At 41.1% G+C, this 21770-nt stretch overlaps 1 protein-coding gene across 1 annotated transcript in view; it reads left to right on the forward strand.

The window, feature by feature from the left end:
• The window catches only part of KCNJ9 (potassium inwardly rectifying channel subfamily J member 9), a 110285-nt gene that overhangs the window by 77895 nt on the left and 10620 nt on the right, over positions 1–21770 (forward strand). The window lies entirely within an intron of this gene.

Raw genomic sequence — 21770 nt, forward strand, 5'->3', positions numbered from 1 at the left:
ACACAGCTTACATCAGATACTTCATCAGAGCAGGTGTGAATGATAACACATTTATTAATGTTTGGAACAGAGAATGGCTAGATACTGTATGTTAACTACAGCAGCTGCACAATATGCTCTATGTTAGAGATGGCCCCCATAACGATTAGTGGAGTTGGATTGTCTTTTCGAGATGAAGGAGATGGTGGTTGAGAGTTCCTGTGCAGGAGCTTAGCAGTAGGGAATATTAAGAAGAAATAGAAGACATGTCAGGGTTGACTCACCCAAATGAGAGATCCTCTGATTATTGAGGAGGCGCAAGATGATTTCAGTGCTGTGAGATGATGTTGAGTTTGAGATACAATTGACCATCCAGTTGTACAGACAGAGATTGTCTGTTAAAGTGAAGCATGATGAACTTGTAGAGTAACGTGTTGAATAGTCTGAGGCAATCTGCTTGATGTCTTTCAGGAGGAGATGTAGACAGAGACGTTTTAAGGCCTGGGCAAAGTGAGCTCTGGACCAGGGCCCCAGCCTTTCAAAGGGCCCCTGATAATGCCAACTCTGCTCCGCAAGGAGTTTTGTCCTGATGACCCTGAATAATTCTTAAACAGATTGATTTAAATATTCCTTTACTCTAATTTATTTTTAATATGGGTATTGTGCGAAAGTCTATTACAGACGTTTTGCAGAGAAATGTTTCATGTAAAATCCATTAAAAAATAGTCTCTTTTAGATCAAAACAGGACCTCCCATATGATAAATGGGAGGGTGTCACAGAGATTATTTGCAGTAATATTAGTGAGCTGCTGTTGTGTTACAATATTGAAAGCACACGTCACTATACCTGAATATTAGATGTAACAACTGGCCAAATTTGTCATTAAAGAGATGAAACTGGATCATAAATTCAAAGCTGTTCCATATAGGGTCCCCCAAAATATGTTCAGCTCCAGGATCCTAAAATCCTTAAAATGTTCCTGGATGTAGACAGCTCTAGGAAGGTTGAAGAGGGTGTAGGAGGTGAAGTTTACAATGGTCGAGAGGCCAGGCAAAAGGCTATTGCATTAGTCATCCTGCGGAGAACTAGTGCATGGATCTGGACGTTGAAAGGGCAGACTGTTTGGTAGCAGATAATTTTGTCAATGTTCTACAGGTTGTATTGACAGAGGAAGGCATTGTAGAGGGAAAGCATTGGCATTCTGTGAAATAAACCCTGATCAGAAAGGGAGGATGATACATTGGCTTCAAGGAAAGTAGATGACATTGGTCCTTCAGTTGTTAAACATCATATTAAAATAGCAATACATTCCGAGCACAGTGAGTGATTCTAAAAATCGCTACCTGATAATGTTTCCCGATACTGCATACATAGTAAGAAGTATAACTCTCACCAGTAGTCTTACCACAAAAAAAAAAAAAAAAAATATTGAGGCTGAACAAAATCAGGAGCCAATAAACTTCTTGATTTAGAAGAGTGGTAAACATAGAGCCAAATAAAGAGGGATTGTCACAGCAGATTACATTAATGTCCATTGTAATTTGGTAGGCGTGGTTGCAGAGAACAGGCGTAATAGCAAATACTGTTCTGGAAGCAACCTTATAGTACTTAGGTACACAAAAGAAACACATGCCCTGTCCTTTGGGAAACCCAGTTTAGATCTATTACACATAACATCTAAATCCCTACACTATGGCATTTTATATGAGACTTGCTTTTGCTTTTTGAATCAGCATTTTGTGTACTGCCCATCTGGACATAAACCTACAGTCAAATAGGCTTATTAGGTCAAATAAGATTATCCTTCCCATCGCTACTCAGTGCTTCTTTATGCTAAGCTGTATTAAGGTTTATTTCCTAAACAGACATACTTCCTCCTGGCAAGTAGGCCATTGTCTTTTCCTCCTACAACGAGCCATCAACTGAGTGCTTACTTTTTATTGTTTCTAGAGACAGGTCTCAACAATGTGTTATGGGCAACCTCTCACACCCCACCTTTGATTTTTGCACTGGCATATGTATGGGGAGTGACGTGGTCTGGCAACGCCCATACTTCATGCATGGATCCTGAAAATGAAGTAGGGAATATCATTATACCTTAATATCATAGCCATAATAATAGGTAAATATGTATACATTTTCTATACCTAGCTCCACATATATGTACATTGCCTATCTCTCTCTCTCTCTCTATATATATATATATCTATATATATATATATATATATGTATTTTTTTTTCTCCAGAATTACAAATTATAAATATGTGCTTTCCTATACACACTTGTATTTTGATATTGTTGTATTCAAATGTTGACTTTGATATTGAATCACAACGATACTACTAATATTCCAGATTATAACCCTATCTCAGTCCACTAGCATCATAAAATTTAACATAATTTAGGTGATAGGCTACATTTCCTATGGAGTACCTTCCTCTTATTTTCCTATTGATAGCCTAACTTGTAAGCAGAATTTTGTCACCACTTACTAATTATGTGCATTGTTTGTGAGAATCTGAATGGCTGAGTATGTGTGACCAATTGTCACACCTTTTCCCAGATCCGTAATGCTGTAGGGACCACCTAGCTGTACCATGGGTGAGATTGCACTTATTTCCTGCTGGCACCGGCTACTGGTTTTGACTACACAGCAAGAAACCAGGGACATAAAGCAGCTCTGAAGACAAGTTTTTTCACTGTACAATTCAAGATTTTCAGGACTTTCAGCACCCTGGATAGCTTGAGAGCTGTCCATAGTGCTGAAATAATTTAACATGGGAGCCTGTGGAGGTGACTGGTAGTATCTGATGGAGAATAAGGAATGAATTACTTTTTGCACTGCCACTTAGTGCTGTCTGATGTTCTCCTGCCGAAACCTATTACTACTAATGGTAACCCTAGATAAAAAAGCCAAATCGAAAAACAGTAGAACAACAGAGATGTTTAACGTGGATTAGGCACAATAAAAGCACTTTCTGTGGTGCAGATTTAGAGAAGAATTTATGAATAGTGGATGGAGTACTCTTTTACTTACTCTCATAAGCGTTTGTGAATCTGCAGCAAAATGTCCAACTGCCTTTTAGTAAATGTGTAAAGAGTTCAGCTCTTTCAATTTGAACTAATTGTATATGAAAAAACCCTGAATAATCCTGTTTTATTCCAATTTGATATGTTTTGGGGCTTATTTACAAAGGCATGTAACCATACATAAAAAAAGTAGTACCGTAGTACAACTTAATGTAATGTTAGTGTATGAGATTTTATGGTGCCCGTGCAATGTCTGAATTTCAAGAGATGATTTTTCTGGATCTCCAGGAAGAAATCCAACTCTGAAGGGCCAAAGGGCCCTGGGTTAGCACACAATTGACTTTGTGGTGTACGTCAAGAAGCTCCAGACCAGGCCAATGCTCAGGTAACTGGGTACCATACCTCAGCAAAGTCAGGTAGGCTCAAGAAGACCCCTGGTGTGGCTAAAAGGCATTTTTCCCAGTACACATCCCAAATAGAATGTTACAGATCCTTGTTTATGTCACATCAGATGAAGGCTTTTTGGGTGCCGGTGAATGAGCCAAGATGAGGGTTCCATAAATAGAACAAAACAACAAAAAGGCCAACTATACATTGATGGTTATTGTGAGGCAATATACTGCGACAGGAGTATCTAACATAAGTCAAGGAGGGAGAAATCCATGTTACGGTTTCAGGTTATCAGGATAAGATGCATTTACAATTATCACTTCCAAATGGAATAATCGACAGAGTGGTTATCCTGAACGTCATCCACAGATCTGGCATCCGGACTCTACATTGGATATTGATGCATTACTGCTTCTGATAAGGTGTAGGAAGGGCTTTCTGGCAGTATGTGTCAGCGCATGTTGGATTCTGTGCTCAGCTCCTTGCTCTACACAGATACGCTGAGCAGGATGTACAGCACAGTGATGGGTAGAGTTTTAGCTTTAGTTTTAGCCCTAAGGAGATGAGCAGCTCCATTGGCCAGGCAGACACTAGGGCATCGCACAGCCCGGGAGGTGTTCATCCCAGTGCTGGAGCTGAGCTCTGGCTTATAGTCCTACTTCACGACAGCTTAGAGTCCACCGGCTGACAATCACAGATAATCCGTTTTAAATGCTTGAAACTGCAGCCAGTCAAGTTGGGATTAGTTTTGTTTCAGATTTGGTGGAGGGAGGTGCTGCTCAGCAAAGCATGTCAGCTCTTACCACTGAACAGTTCAGATGAGATACAAAACAATAATATATGCAGCTCTGAGGAGTCCCATTCATTTATTTGGTGAAACATCATTGAAAGTCTTTCTGCTGTACCGGTTCCATCCCTTTCTTGTATGGTTAAGCCCCGCCACTGCATGGAAATTACCTTCTAGAGCACCCTGGTACTTCTCCCTCTCAGATCAGTTTCTAGTGTATTTGATCCCTTTGGGCTGTGAAGGTCGTCTCAAACAAGAAGAACTGTCAACTCTTCAATTTGCAACCGATTGCAAATCATTTTCTTTCGATTGTGGCTCAGTTGTGCTCCAAAAGTAGCAATTAGTAGCTAATGAAAGCCATTAGGGTTCTCATTTCTTTTGCATCCACAGTAACATGGTCAGAGGAATCAGTCTGCAAAATGAAGATCTGACAGAAGTCGGGTTGCTTCAAGAACTGTGCCTCAAAGAGTGGTTGAATCAGTGGACTGACGGCCTGCTGACGCTGTCTAGTCCAATTCAATTTTTAGGCTTCTTTGGAAGGTCAGTGTCACTAAGGCTGCTGATGTTGAACTGTGGTATTCTACAAAGTTCTGATAATAACCTGTAATACCAAAACGTAACTGCAACCATCTTAATGTTTTAGGAAATGTATACTTGAAATGGGTCACTTTTCCTTTACCTAAATTGGCGTCTGCCCAATATAGTACAAATTTTGTCTTGATTGTGAGCTGTGCCATTTTCCAGGCCTGCCACACCTTTTTGAGGTGAACCAGGTGATGTTCCTAAGTGTCCAGTAACAGTTAGTAGGAAGAAGTAATACGTTTTTTAGGAATTAGAGAAACAAACCATTGGTCTACTTATATGTAATGTTCACCCTGGCTCTGCTGTGTCTTTAATTGTAATTTGCCCTTCGAAACCAGTGGCCTTGGGGAATTAGGTGGGGATGCATTAGCATGAGGTCCTTCCTCCTCATTCCGGTTCAATTATGAGCCCTTTGGGTGACAAAACTGATGTCTGTGTCCTGCCTGCAGAGGAAACCAACCAGCATGTGGAAATCATGGTTTCCAGCTGCTGAGAGCCCATTTTGTATGTAATATGGGTTGTAGTATTTGATAGGACCATAGCATTCTTCCATAGGGAAAGGAAACATTTCACCTGAAAGCTACCACTGCTGTACCAATTTTGATGGGTCAATGACTTGACGAATCAAGATGTAGAATTTCTAAATCAGAAAATTTACATTAGCTTCCATCCTCATTTGCCATTCATCCTATCCATTAAAAGAGTTTGATTCAGAGTGGACCAGGCTTAGAACAAAGCAAAAAGATGGTACAGTACAGTAGTTTTCCAGATCACACTGGTCCCTTCTTGAGAACATGTTTTAACCGAACGTGTTGTATACAGACATTGACTGCTAATGTTTGTCTACCTTCCTAATTATTTAACAGCATAGACTTGAATCTTTGTGAACCCCACAGCCGTAGACTCAAGTGACCAGAAACAATATGCCAGTCCATGTGAGAATTATCTGTCCTGCATGAAAAAGCCTCCCATGCAAAGGACAAAGCACTCACCCAAAAAAACTGCAGAAAAGCCACTCGACAATCTGTCAAAATGCATTATACTGAAAGTGCTAGTCATTTGAAGCAGTCAACAGAAACAGATTTCCTCTGTTTCCCTGTGGGAGCAAGACCATCTGACATCTGCATCTGGCACAGACATTGGGGGGGCGGGGTTTGGGGAGGGCAGTGCTGTACACCAGGCATAAATTTGAGTTTCATAATTATAATAGCAGCTGGATCATGCTGGATGCTGTCAGAATTTGAGATTCGCTGATAGGTTGACAGTTTAGCCAAGAAAAACAATTGAGACTGCACTTATTTCCATGCACTTTTGTGACTTGTATTCATACGTTCACATACAATATATTGGTTAATGGCAAGCTATGGTTTCTTCTACTCATGCGATTAGGTTTTTAAAAACCTTATGAATTCCCTCAAAGCACAAGTGAAGTGAAGTTGTGATTAATAAAGACAATCTAAAACTTTCTGAACTTCGCCAGTTACTTTTAGCTGAAACAACGCCCACACAATGAAAACCATAACATGCGGTCAAATGCCTGAATAAAAACAAAACATCCTTCTGTTGTTTTTTCAGATATCCGTAGATTGGCTTGTCCTACGCACGCAGTGACAGCACAAGTTCTACCTTCCTCAGGATACTTTTTCCTGAAGAAGGCCAATGGACTCCACCGGATGTGGGAACTGAAGGCCGTTCAGCCAAATTAGAGTGGGCTAAACAGAAGCAGCCCTGAGCCAAAAGTGGTTGGGCCACTATTATGTCCCCCATATTTCCATGATCAGTATCTCAAATATGTAGAGCAGGGCTTCGACAAGCAATGCAGCAGGCTTCACAAGACTACCTTCACTGGCTTGGATGGCAATTTCAACGTATCATTAAGGCTCGAGGGATAGTTAATCTCCTCAGCTACCAGCCACTGCTTAATGTTTCAGGCACCTGTTCTTCCAGCGGATAGATTTACCATAGTAGCATTACTGTTTGATTCTTGACATATGCTGCCCCCTCACGACCCATAGTAGACTTACTTTTTTGGTGCTTCCTTTTTGCAGCCAGTGGGCATCAGCAGTTGTTGTATTGGTTACTCAAATATAATTTGTGTGTGGATAGTTAGCAAATGTGCTTTGTGTACACATAACCCTTCGTGGCAGCTGAACCCAAGGACCTGATATGTGAGTGTCAAGAGATGGGCAAAGTCCACTTACTGATTTGGGGCGAGTAAATCTATCTTGAAGACGAAGTTACAACACACACGTTTGCTGCCTTTTTAGAGAGTAATATGCATTTTAGAATATTGCATTGTTTGATGACATCAGCTGGGGTTTTGAGATGCATTGTAAGATTATGACTGGAAGGCCACATTAATGCTGTTAAGGCTTCGGTACATGTACGGTTCTGATAGTCACATTAAGGGGTCTTCCCTTTTTAAAGGGCTGCCCTACTTAAGGCTGAGTGAGGAGCGTAGTGTATGATTGGCTGGAGGTAGGAACCAGCACAAAATATTTGAGGGTAAATTGTGAACAAGAACATTTTTTGAGGAGGTAGAGACAAAGTCAAGCTTGGAAGCACGGGGATAAAATGTGAGAACTGAGAATCTCTCAGTTTCCTGTCACCTCTTTACACCCCCACGCCATTAAAAGGAGTGGCTTGCCCTCAAAGCGCTCGCTGCTTCTTTGTCTTTTTAAACTGGGAGGTGAACCTACTCATCTGATTCTCATAAACGAAATCATAACCAAACTTTTTTGCCATTCTTTGCAGAGCACAAATGTGGTACAAGGGCATTAGAGTGCGTTACAACAGATCAATACTAGATTCTCACTTATTTTTGTTAATGTGTATTTATTTACTTATTGTTGCCGCTTTCATAGTGGGACAGTTTATTGCTGTGTGTGCTTTGAAACTGATACCTGTTATAATCTATATTATCCGAATATCATGATATCTTTTATTCTCAGACAATTATAGATTATCCATCCTTACTGCATTTGTGTCCCTACCTTACCCTTTTTTCCTCACTCAGCTTCCCCCTGCCAACCTGGACATTGCCACTATTCATTAGAGTTTTGACACTTGGTGCCTGGAGTAAACCTTGAGAGTTCTGAAGTGGCTAGGAGTTGTGTTCTGCTGACTTTCCGGAATGAAGGCGTTTTCGTCACCACTGCTGTGAACCCAGGTTCTTCATAACAATGCTTTTATCAAAAGTGATGTTTTACTTTAATGGGGGATAAATATCTCTTGCACACAAGTAATGCTTCACTTTGGAAACCTATGGATTTTAAGCCAACATACTTAAAGAACTGCACTGAAAATTGAATCATTTGGCCATATTTGTTAAAATAAATTCCAGAGGGACTTCCTGAATCTGCCCTGAAGAGGGTCAGAATCAATGTACTTAGTGGCTAGTTGTTAAAACATTTTTCAGTGCTGCTTTTCAGGTCTCAGTGCAACCCAATGAGGCAGATATATCGAGCATGTAGATAGTGTCAAAGGCAATGGCAGACTGTCATCCCAGGTGATAGTGTGCTCTACAAATCTGCATAATATAACTGGACAAGATATATTTTAAAGCAATGTTTGAATGGTTCAGCTGACATATAAAGATTTTGCTTTACAAAATGAAACCCTCCATCACAATAGAAGGCCTTTACTAGAAACCTACTCTGAGCAGTTTTCTAGGACAGACCTAGGAATAACGGTCTTGAATCCTCATTAAGCATTTCCGGGTATTTGCGTTTTCCCAAACACCATGATTACACGAACACCATGTACCATCATGTAGTATGTGTACGACAGTTTTTTGGCCCGCGAGAAATATTTTTTTCTCTTCCAGATTTAACATATGAATTGATACTAATACAGTTGATTGTCTGTGCAAGCCGAACTTGATCTACATAACATGCCTTGAGAAAGCCCTGGTGTATGCGCCGGAAGGGCGAAACGCGTGTTGGCTGAGCTTCTGCGTCTTTGTGGAATCCCCTTTGTTGCTGAACCCTAACTGGGAGCTACTTGTTTTCTGCAATAAAACCCGAAGTGGAGCAACCAAAGTTCTAAGTGTAATTTCATGCTTGCAAAATCAGCGAACTATTGGCACTCTGATATTCCAAACTTTTGCCTATTCAAGTGGGACCTTACTTCTTCCTCACTGTTGAATCCTCATTGTACCTACTATTGCAGCTGTCCAGGTGGAAGACAAGTTTTTCCATAGTCTTTGGGTACCAGTTAGCGGTACTGAAAAGCAAGTGTGTGAGGTACTATGGAAGGATTTGTCAAACAGCTCCCAGATACGTTAAGCCTAAGAAAACCTGCTATAAAGTCATAGTCATATCAATTTGGTTACATGTATGTGTGCAGTGTTTGTATAGCAGGGCCGTAGCTAAATAGCAGTGGAGCGCTGTATAAGGTCAACTGCTGTCAAACATTGATAGGGGAGTTAGTTGGGTTCTGGGAGCAGAAGTAGACTGTTACTGCATTATGATGTAGTATTCTTTAAAGTGGCGAGGCGTCAGCTCTTTCCGTAAGTGGAGCAGCTTTGGGCAGTCCCGAAGGATACAGGGATGCTGTTCCAGATCCCGGATGCTGTTATTTTTCTCTCTCACCATTCAGCCTTTGATTTGAAGAGCTTTGAGCAATAAGGGAGAACAGGAGATACATCACCGATATGATAGCTGTGTCCTAAAGGCTCAGTTTACGGGAAAGAGGTGCCCAGAACTACAACTTGTATTTGGTTACCTAATCCCATTATAGAGGGCCAGCAAAATTCAGGCTTCAGGATAGTCTTATAAAGGTTGTTAATATTCAACTCAGAAAGCCACTGGGTCTCTGATTGAGAGTGGGAGAAATGGTAAGTGCTTTCAAGTCAACAACAGAAATTACTCCATAAAAACAACAGCATGAATATAGGATATTGGAAGTGGACACATGCCAAATACATGATCATCTATTTTTTGTTTCTACATGGCAGGCACATATAGACCTTATAAGTAGGTGCACTAACATTGTTAGACTTGTTTCATGTAACAAGCCTATAGGGATCACACCACTTTTTACAGAAGAGACCGGAAGGCCCATCATGCCATCGAATGCACTCTAAACTTCATGAAATAAGAGGGGTGCCCTTTCCTCTGTGGCCTTTGTATCCTGGAAGTTATTGGACGACGGGGAAAGTATGTGTTGACATTTGATTGGCTGGGGGTTTAACACTAACTATGATTGTATTGTGACTTAACAAGACACCAATAGTTTAAAAAGGTGTCAGGGTCACAAGTTTTTGTATAAATTCTAGAGTATTGCTGATAAGATATTTTAGACCTCGTGATTTTACCAGATCGGGGCACAAATCTACCTTTTGTTCCGCTTTGAATCAAAACAAACTATATAGCTGTAAGTTTCTTCAACTGACGTCATTTGGAGGATACAGTGAGCAGAGCGTTAAGCTCCTTTCACAGTGCACTGGGTAATATGGACTCACCCAACTGTTCGCGTGCTTTTTAAACATTGTTTTTTCTCCATTATAATTGACTCAAAGACGATATTGCTGAACTTCGTTTTATTAAACTGCCATTCTTAGAGTTTCCAGATATAGAATTATAACTACCCACTCGAAATTAATATTCATTTTAATCGGTCTCTGAAAGATGAAAAGCTGAGCCTGCCTTTGCTGTCGCACATGGATCTCAGCAGTTAGTGTTCAATGTACTGCGCTATCGTATTGACTCGCAAGATTTACAAACAGGAGAGATGTACAGTGCAGTACAATATTCAGTTTGTGATAGAAACAGTATTTTTACTTTTTAATGCTACCTTACCAGCTCCAAGGAAGGCATTCGTTGTGTACGTTCTTTTAAATAAAAAACGACATATGTAGAAGTATTGCTTCCTCTCGTGCAGTCACAGCAACTCACTCCATCATTTTAACAGCCTGCTAAATAATTGAAATCCACCGAGTGGATTCAGGCTGCATGCGAGGCGCAGGCGATTTTATGATATAGGAATATCGGGAGTGATTATTGAGAGTCGCGAGTTAGATGATGCATGGTGACGTCACCGAAGAGATAAACGGGCAGGCGGAAGAGCATCCTTGGAAGCAGGGTTATGGGTCTGCAATGAAGAAAGAACTCAGCTACATGATAAATCATACTTAAGTGCTAAACCACGGAGGCACAGCAAGGAATTGCTTCACTTTGTGGCAGAGACAATGCTATGCTTGAATAGAGTGAAATGGAGACTGATTGCTGAGGAGTGCCTGACCCCTGCTGGTACCCAGATAGAAAGGCAGGGGTTGAGGATGAGTTGAGATGTGGGTAAAACAGATTTCCATAATGAATAAATAGGGAGTTGTGTTGTTCCGACTAGAAGGTAACCAGGCGAGATTCATCTAGGACAGTGGTTCCAAACCTTTTTACTTCTGTGGACCTCCACTTTATCCTTACTGGAAACCGGGGACCCCCACTGAATCCTTATTGAAATCTGGGGACCCCGCCAATGAGTCACTATTGAAAGCTGGGGACCTAATATGTTAATATTATATAATTTTCCAAGCAGTTGTGGACCCCCTGAGGAGCCTTCGCAGACCCCCAGGGGTCCCCGGACCACAGGTGGGGAACCACTGATCGAGGACGCTCACTATGTAAAGCCTGTGCACATTTGGCTGATAGAGAGAAAAAAAGGAGAGAAAATAGGACTTGCTCAGACAAGATAGCCCTTTTGTAGCTTGATGCATGTAAGATAAGTGTGTCTTGTGGTTTAGGCTCAATCTTCACTAGACACAAATATGTGCTTCTAGTTGCGTTGTTGAAAGGAAATTGTTAAAATGACATATAATAAGACTTTGATTTTTAAATAAAAAATGTATCCTGTATAACACATGAGAATCTGTAATCCCTATGATGCACCCAGTCAACAATTATAAAGAAAAGACGTCAGAACTCGATTATTATCAGTTATAACAGTCGATTTATGATGTCACAATGCCAGATGTCAGACCCAGCAGCTGAGGTGTAAGGCAGGTCAGGTTAAGGAACAGAACTGAAGCAGCGTTTAAAGCAAAGAAAACCGTTGATTTCTTACTTCTGCTCTATTTTAATAGCTTACAATAAGAAGCTGAGAGAATATGTTTATTTTTGCACTCCTTAGATAAACAAAAGCTAAAATCTTTCAGCATGTTTCTGCCGCTGATTTTTCAACACTGACTTGGATTGACTTGTTCCCAATATCTGTTTGCAACAAATATCTAGCAGGTTTTTATCATTTTTAATTTTCATGTTTGCAATTCAGCTCACAGTTTCAGATCCTTATAAAGGAACTTGACCTTCAGCCTCATTCCTCTATGTGGTTATGAAACTCCTCAGTGATTTGCAATATTCTTATAATGTACAGCAGGGGTTACTTTATTCCTTATATATAGACTAGCTCTTTTGAAAAAATGTAAGCCCACATATAGAAGGAGACATCCAATCAAAGATAAAAAGGTTACGGACTTAGGTTCTGGGTGACTCTATTTATCTGGTTTGTTTATTCATCGCAGCTCTTTACAATCAAACTTTTAGTATTTCCCACCCTCTACTCATGTCAGTTTAATGCTGGCAGAAAGCAACTAGTTAGATTTGCTGATTGTGCCAGTGTCGTAGTTGCCACCCTCACTGATTTAGGCAGTTGGTTGCAGCCTTTTCAGAAGGCCTACTGCCCCCCCCCCCCCCCCCCCCCAATTTTAGCGACCACAGAAATGCTTTTTATGGCAGTAGGGCAGGCCTTAACACTTTCTGCTGAAGTACAGTGAAAAATATGAACACGTTCCAGAGTAACCAGTTGTTAAATGCCAGAGAATTGTGCAACCTAGCCATAGAATGCACAAAGCTTTCCTCGGTTAATGTGCCAGCTGATATCTACTTTTTTGCCCATTTCTGAACAGAAACACATTCTGAAATATGTATTGTGTGCAGGCAATGTAAGAGTAGCACTGTGCTGACTGTCATGGGGGCAGTGGAGACCACCAGAGAATGTTTCTTCATCTTGGAGTAGTTTTAGTACATCCACCCTCTCTTCAGGGATACTGTCTGAGGGGAAGGGCACCTGTCCATTTAAGGTATGTGTTCTGGCTGTGGGCTACCATATTCAGAGTTATTAGGCAATGCTTAATTTGTAAATTAATGGGTGTCAGTGGCCAAAGCTGTACTCGGAAGGCAGTGGCCCAGTACCCGAGTTGTGTAGTCTTCAGTTCACATCACTCCTCTTTAATCTACTACCAAACACTACCTCCCTCCTTATCTCATTCTTGCAGGTTCCTGCTTTCTCCCTTTGTAAAGGGGCTTCCGTCTTTCTCTTCTTTTGTTTCTCCACTTTCTGCATTGTTCCCCTCTATCTTGCGATCAGTAAAGGTCTGATGTCCAAAAATAAGTGCCCGTCCCCAAAAACAAGTGCCGACGGCCCCTACGGGCAACCACCAGCTACACTGGTAGGAGGTAACGCTGGCACTGCCACTCAACTTTACTGACAGGAGCTTTAGGTGGTGTCAACTGCAGTGGACATCTCTGAAATACTTTGGGGCCTGGCACACATATATATATATATATATGTATATATATATAAAATAGTTAGGACCTAGTTTCCATAGAAAAAGTGTTTTTGACTTGCCTATATTTTTGGGTCCGTAAGACAAATCTTCATGAAAATTTCCAAATCAAGTGCCCTCCAGGGTTTTGGTGTGCATAGAAATTTTCAGAATGATCCATCAAGTGGGACGAGAAAAAGGGAGGATAAAAAAAAGTATGTTTCCTATGTTAACTCCCATAGACTCTCTAGACACGCTGGTAGTCTGAACCGCTGGATGGCATTACACCAAATTTGACAAAAAGGTAGCTTTGGTCTGTTGATCATGCTTTTGTTTATTTGCTATAATTCCGTTCAGTACTTTTTCAGATATTAAAAGGAAAATATGTTTGCATATCTAGGGCTGCTGATCCAGGGAGATCTCCTGGTGGGATCTGATTGTCTGGCATCATTTCAAACAAGAAGTGTTGGCAGCCATTTTGGGACTGGGCTTCAGCCAAGTCCCAAAAAACCAGTAAAAAACAGAAAAGGGGCAGTGTATGCATACCGTAACCCTAACCCCCTATTCTTGGTCTAGGGGACCCTCTGGGATCCCGCCAGGGCTTAAGTGTATTTTTTTTTAAATCACAGAGAAAACCGCATCTGGATCTGTGAATTTTGCAATGGTATTAAAAAAAGGGCTCAGGCCCTTGAGTTTCATAGTGCTTTTGTCCCAGGGTGGGCCAGGAGCATTCCCAAAATAAAGGAGGGGGATGCATGGGCCCCTCTCCTAGGGCTTATTAAAGCCCTCAGGACCGCCACCTCCACAGGGCTGAATATTATAGTATCGGGTGACCGGATCTCTCTGGGCCTCGGGGACCACCACCTCCCCAGGGCAAGAAAGAAAAATTGAATAGGGGTGTCTCGTGGATGCCCCCAGGCTCTGGGGACCACCACCTCCCTGGGGCTACAATATTGTAATTGGCAGGGGCAGCATGGACCCCGTCTGGGCCCCAGGGATGACCACCTCCCCAGGGCTACAAAATCAAATAACCAAGGGGGTCTGTGTGGGCTCTCAGCCCCGATGACCACCACCCCCAAAATAAAAAAAGGAGCGGGCCGCGCTGACATTTTCCTTGAGCCATATATGGCCCTGGGGACTGCCAGCCCCCCCCAGGGCCAGCTTCTGCTACCTGCCGAGGTGCCCACCCTCCGGAGGTAGCTGTTTTCTTTCACTTGGCAGGAGCTGACAACCCGCTTTTAGCAAGCAGGGTCTTTAAAAATGCTCCGGCTTGCTGAAAGCAGAGTTTTCATCTCCTTCCCTGCCTGCTGTCATGCAGGAAGGAAAAGAGATGAAAACATTGCTCATGCACGTAGGGAGCTCCATTTTGAGCAGCTTCCTGCATGCTGGAGCAATGCCGGCTTCCACAGGAGGCTGGGAGCTAGCTGGGACCATGGAGGCCCTGAAGCTCCCCCCGCGGTTCCCATGACACACTACTGGGTGCCCTGGGTGGGTGGGGCCAGGGCACCCAGGACAACATGCCCAGGCCCAAGGGGGATGGGGTGCCCAGGGTCAAAATAGGCCTCGGGCAGGGGTCCGTGTGGCCCACCTCACATTTTAAATTATTAAAATGGGCCCAAGGAGGTGATGGTTCCTGGGGGCTGGTGGGGGTCAGCACGCCCCCCCCCCCCCTACTGTTTTACAGGTGCTGTTCCCAGGAAGGTGCTTGTCTCTAGGGCCCGCACAGCCCCTGCTCAGTATTGTTACATTACTGCCCCAGGGACATGGTGGTCCCCAAGACTGGGGTCTGTGTAGCCCCCCAACAATTTATTTAAAGTAGCCCTGGGGAGGTCATGGTCCCTGGGGCCACAGGGGGAGTCCACAAGGCCCCCCAAATATATATTAAATGTAGCAGTGGGGAGGTGGTGGTCTCTGGGGCCTGCGGGGGGTCTGTGTGCTCCCCCAACAATTTTTCTAAAGTAGTCCTGGGGAGGTGGTGGCCCCCTGGGGCCCATGGGTCTATGTGGCCCCCTATTTTTTTTAATTTTCTAGCCCTGAAGAGGTGGTGGGCCACCGGGCCCAGTGGGGGTGAAGGAGAGGGTCCTTGCGGCACTCCATGCATTTTTTGTAATGTTGTCCCATTGAGGTGATGGTCCCCGGAACCTGCGGGGGGCTGCATAGCCCCCTCCTAATTGTTTTTATTATGTAGCCCCAGGGAGGTAGTGATCCCCAGGGCCCAGGGGGGTCCACATGGGGGCCCGGGGTGGTGTGTGTGGCCCCCCTATTTTTAATTTGGTACCCTAGGGAAGGCCGTGCACGGCATGGGGTTGGGTTATTAAAGGGGCGTTGGCCACAGGGCCTGATCGCAGGGCCTGGCTGCAGGCCTGGCCCTGCGGCCACACCCGCCGCTTACAGCCAAAGGCCGAGCATTGCGCAGTGTTGGCTGGTTGTAGGGGATTGACTGCAGAGCCTGCGGCCAGGACAGGCCATGCAGCCAAGCTCTGCCACGCAAGGCCAAAGGCCATGTGCGCCGGTAGTTGGATTAATGTATAGTAATTAAAATTACTTTACGTAAAAAAACCATAGGAATTTACTTTAAAAAACCGAAGGTTACAGAGACGTTATAGATAGGCCCACATTTTACACATACAAACCATGTGCGGCCACTGCACTGTTTCCACTGGGCTGACTGGTAGAAACATCATAATATGACCGTAATACAACTGTGGTGAGACTGCCGCCTTTGTGGCCATCTCACCACCGACGTATTGGCGGTCTCGGTAGCAGTGCCACTGACTTTGTAATCAGGCCCTTAGTTTCTATCCACCACTGTGCATACAGCACTCTGATTAATGATATCTGCACATCCTCTTAAAAAGAAGTACACTTCAGAGCCAGGGCAGGTGGATGACTACTTTCCTTTGCCAATGGAGTTTTTCTTTCCATTATTTAAATTCTTTTTATTTTTTGTAGGCATTCTTGTGTGTAGAAAATATGGGCTTGTTTTAGATCTTGACAGATGGAATACTCTGTCACAAACGTGATGGATATCCCGTCTGCAGTATTACATTCTCCATAGGCTATAATAGGATCGTAATACAGAAGACGGGATATCTGTCTCGTTCATGATGGAGAATTCCCCTCCGCCAATATCTAAATCAGGCGCTATGTCAGGTTACAGCAATTGAATAATATTTCCGCATTACAGGCAAATATGACTCACTTTATGCCAAAGAGAATCATATTTGTCTGTAATGTGTATTAAATCTAAAGTGATTTATAGCTGTTTTACATACGCTCATACTGTAAATATTATACATATATATTTTTTCATATAAACATTTTATTGGAAGCATATCACAATCACATTCAGACTGTTATCTTTTTTCTGCTTGTTCCACATGCTTGCAATATAAAATTAAGAAAACTAGCTATTGTACCAGCTTGCTAAGGTCAGACCTATAGGTTTTGTCAGTGTTTGCTCTACTACCCACCCAACATTTCTTAAATACAGTCATCCAGCGATAAATGAGTGCATGTTTGAATCATAAATATGTGTAGGGTTCAAACATGTGACAACTTGAGAAAAAACATCAGAGGGTGTTTCATTTCATCTTCATATTGCATTCTGAGAAATCAATTTGTATGCACACTATTACTGCAAAATGGAATTGGTTTCTAAAATTATCTTTGCATAAATAGAAGGAGTTACCTGGCAACAATGTAACATATGGTGAGGGAGAGAATATGTGTGTGTGTCTGTATAAGTGTGTGTGTGTCTGTTTGTGTGTGAGTGTGTGTGTCTGTTCAGGTTTTCATAGGATATTGATTTTTTTGTTTTAATAACTTTATATAGCTATAAGTAAAAAAGCCTCATCCACCTCAGTTCCTTCCTGGAAAGTGTTAGTATGATCCGTCAAGTGGCGGAATAGGAAAAAGGTTTGGTCCCGAAACACTTTTTCCCCCACACAATTATCAATAGGATTTGATTAAGAAAAAAAACAGCAGAGCGTAATTACATCAGATTTGGCTCAAAGCTGGATCTTTACCTAGTATGTATGCTTTTTGTGAATTGGTGTAAATCCGCTCACTAGTTTTAGAGAAATCAAGGTTCCAACTTTATGTGTATTCCACACCCCAGTACCCCTATGGATCCACCATGGGAATCAGCAGTGGAGCCAGCTCAAACTGATCTGATCGGCTCACCGCAACCTGAAAACAAAGTTGCACCCACCTGTTAGGACTCGAGAACTCAGTCCCCATGCCCTAAAAAACTATTTTAAAACAAGCATAGGCACAAACATAAGGGGAGAGGGTAGGGATATCTTGAGACCGTGGGTGTAGTAGGCAGAGTCTGATAGGGACCCTCTCCCTGAGGACCAAATTAAAAAATTATGTTTTATTTGTTGGCCTCGAAGATCAGCTGGTCTGCAGCAGAGATCCGCACTGCCCTGTATGATTTTACAGTGGAACTGTGGATCCACAGCGAAGTGGAAAAAAACAGGGGGCCTTCAGGGTAATGGGCATAGGGCCTAGATGCAGGCCAGGCACTTTGCTCAACCCTTTGCCATACACAACTGAAAAATATACCCAATGCATAGTTGGCCAACCACAGTGGGTTGGATGCAGGGCCTGGCCATGGTGTAGGGTTGGGATCGTAAGGTATGGGGAAAAAAAATCACTGTACATTAAATAAACCCTAGAAATTCACTGAAAAAGGTTAAAATTGCCCTTAAAGTTAGTTATGGTAAGATTATTTGACTTTATAAAAAAAAAACCTTTGGAATTCACTGAACAAAGGTTTAACAAGGATTAAAGTGACTTTATAATCGTGTCAGATACAACATAATGGCTGTGTTGTTAATGAACATTTCAGTGAAATACATTGAACATACAATTACAATTTTTAAATTGTGGTTACTTATTTGCAAATTTAAATTACAAATGTTCCACAGTGGAACCATGTCTGTAAAACAGTTTGTTCGGATGGTGGGTGTGTAGTTTTTGTGCATATGTGTCAGTTTAGTTAACTATTTGTAAAAAAAACTAAAATTGTTCCAACTTCTTTGTTAGAAATGTAAACTGCATGGGTCCGATTCACAATGGTAAAGATATACGTGCACATGGATATTGACCCTTGTTTATATTAACTTTGACACTGAGGTATAATGTTTTTTTTGTTGGTACAAGTGGAGATTTACACCTAGACTTTAAAGACCATCCCCTTCAAATGAGAGAGTGGAGCTTCCTACAATGGCACTTATGAGTTTAAAGTTACTACTAGTAAATGTACACCTGTTGAAGGACATTTTTGCCACCATGGTGGGAATCCTACCTATGGGAAAGTATGTGGGAAATTAATAACATTCATTATTTGTTAAAAAGATAATACAATATTTAAGGTGTAATATAAATATATGTTAATTTAAAGTGTTTGTTATTAACCTGGAAAAAACAAAATGTTAAGGCACATCCACTCATCACATTAAATGTGTATAAAATAATCAAATAATTTATATACGTTCATTTAGTTTATAAATATTTATAAACAGTACTTAAAAACACTCACATTCTTTTATTTTATAATATGTATTGAATTTGGTTCAAAGTTATATATATATATATACATACACTTTAAAAATGTATTCAATTTTTTAAAAAAAGTTTAAATGTTTCATTTAGTTTTTTAAATTAAGTTTATCTTTAGATTTAAAAAAAACAATAAATATATTTATCACCTATAAAAATATGTTTTTAAATGGTGAACTTATTTGATGTATTTAGTTTAGCTCCAATGAGATATTAATGTAATTCCCAGTCTCTATGATTTCTATGGAAGTGTGTTTCAGTACCAGTAGTTGGCCATGTATAATGCTTGACTTTCTCCAAGCCTGGACTGGAGTACCCCTGATCCTGACATGATTACAGCTGTAGTAACCTTTGAAGAGTATTTTGTGAAGTGCAATCGTCTTTCTCTTTGGTGGGTATGTATTTTGTTTCTCCCAAACCCATCCTTTATTTCCCTAAACCACTCCTGTTTAGTAGTAGTTATTCATTATGTGCACACCATGCACATGGTCCTGTCCACATTTAAACTAGTTTGTATACCTATATGCATGGGAATCTCCAACACTGGTGGAGACCTCCAAAAAGAAAATAAAGGAGAGGCGGAGGTCTCTGGCCGTATGTTTGTGAGTTGCGTTTTGTAGGATGTGAATAGTAATAATGTATTATTATTTTACGTAGTAGAAAATACAGTTTGTGAATTGGGCCCCCCATATTTTCTACTGTGCTGTTGTGTAAATATTGAAAATCTGCCAAGGCATAGCTCAGTGGTAGAGCACAGGTGCCAGGAGGACAGCCAGGTATAGGGATTAAACCATAAGCTAGGAATCATGGAACCACCAATGTAAGGAAGGCCGAATGTGACTTGGAAAGTGGAAGACCAGGAAAACCAGAAATCACACAAAGGGAAAGAAAAAAGCCAGGATCGGAGGGTTAATTGAAGATAAGACAAAAAAAATTCCAGAATGCAGGAATAAAAGGGTTGGAAAAGCCACAGGATTCAAGAATAATGATAGTGGCTGGAGATCCGCCTCCAGGACGTGATTAAGGCAGAGTTTGTCAAGAGAAACAAGGACCATGATGCATCTGGATGGTGATGTAGAAACCTAGCCTGGAATATGAAGTGGAGCAAGGAATTCAAGAAGTAATGTCTGGACTCCACAGGGCCCTCATGACAGCCTTCTAGTGGCCAGATGACAGAATTGACTTTCTAGGTACTTTTGTAACATATATTGACATATAAATGGCTCTCATATATGCAGTAAAGGTAGGGGTCATGGCTTACAAGAGTTTAAGTCACTTTTTTTCACAGCCGTTGCATAAACCTATTTGTGGTATGGCAGTGAAAATGAATGTGGCCTAATAACACATGGTATTTAGAGCAACTGTTCTAACAGACCCACATTCACACATTCATTACAATAGTGCAAGGATCAAACCTCAGTTTATTACCGCAGTAGAGTGAAACTGACATGAGGAAACTAATAGTTTACGTCCTCACAGCTTACACGTTAGATTATATATAGATATTCACTGAGAAAAGCAAAGGTGAAACTACCATTATAGTTAGGTGAAATTATCAGTTACAACACACCATTTTAAACTTAAAAAAACAGCATTAAATTAAATTCACCAGTGTTGTCCTAAATTGTCATTTCAGATGTCATCAGTGATGTTATCAATGTTGTCACTGAGCATTTAATGAGGGATGTAATATGTGACGGTGTAAGCAGTGCATGATGAGGGCGCAAGTTATAGCTACTTCATAGGCTGAATTACACTTACTTCAGTTAAGTAAAACTGGTGAATTTCAGTGTTTTATTTGCTTAAAAGGTTATGTTGTACCTGACATTTGTCAGATAATACCTGAAAAGTGTATTTCATTTGAGGGGATGAAGTTTGCTCTATCAGTTTTAAACAATTTAAATTAAGTCTTAAACATCAAACACAAAAGTGCAATAATTTAGAATATTATACCAATAGTAAAAGATAACAATTTCCCTAATACCAAAGCTTTTCGTTTGCAAATATTATTGCAAAAACAACAAAGTGACGGATCGAATGCTTGAATGGAAGGCTGCTCCACAAATTTGGTCACATATAAGATAAAGCTCTGCCTCTCACCCTCGCTTTCAAAGTACTGATTAGTTAAACAACTAATATGTCACCAAAAAAGAAATCAAATTACTGACCATGTAGCAAGTAAAGCTTTTCCCATTTGAAAATTGCAATTATATGTTCAATGTTTTGACTGAAATGTTTGGAAGCAATAACGTAGCCATTTGTCACACATTATGTGAGAAGTGTGTTTAATTAAAGTGAATGAAGTCTGTAGTAAAACTTAAAGAAAACTCAAATTGTCTTAAAAACGAAATATGAAAGTATAATAATTTAGAATATTATACCATGAGTAAAAGTCAACACCACAAATTCAATAATGCAAAAGTATTTTATTTACAAATGTTTTCATAGATTATTGCCAACAAAAAAATTAACTGAAAATATATATTTTTTAAAACGGCGCAGTACTTATTTTAAGATAATTCTATATCAGGACCGGAGGCGAGGATTATGCAGTCCTTTCTTCACTTTTATTATAATCAGCAAGTCCAAAGTTCAACAATAACAAAAAACGTTAAAACTTCAAGTCCCATGATGCTAAACACATAACCATGGCAACCAGTAACCCAATCCACTATCCATAATAGAGTGTATATAAATAGCCGACGGGCACAGTCCTTCCTCTTTCTTCGCTGCAGCCCGTCAGTTAAGTCCTCGCTCCTTCTCGTTTTAGCATGGGGGGTTCTGTGATTGCCTTGTGACGCGTGTTGCCTTGTACTCATTGCCTTGTTTTGACAGATTGCTGTCGGTATTACGCTGGTGGCATTCTTCACATTGTTCACATTCCTGGTGA

Source organism: Pleurodeles waltl, chromosome 12 (genome assembly GCF_031143425.1).
Source record: "Pleurodeles waltl isolate 20211129_DDA chromosome 12, aPleWal1.hap1.20221129, whole genome shotgun sequence".
Lineage (NCBI taxonomy): Eukaryota > Metazoa > Chordata > Amphibia > Caudata > Salamandridae > Pleurodeles > Pleurodeles waltl.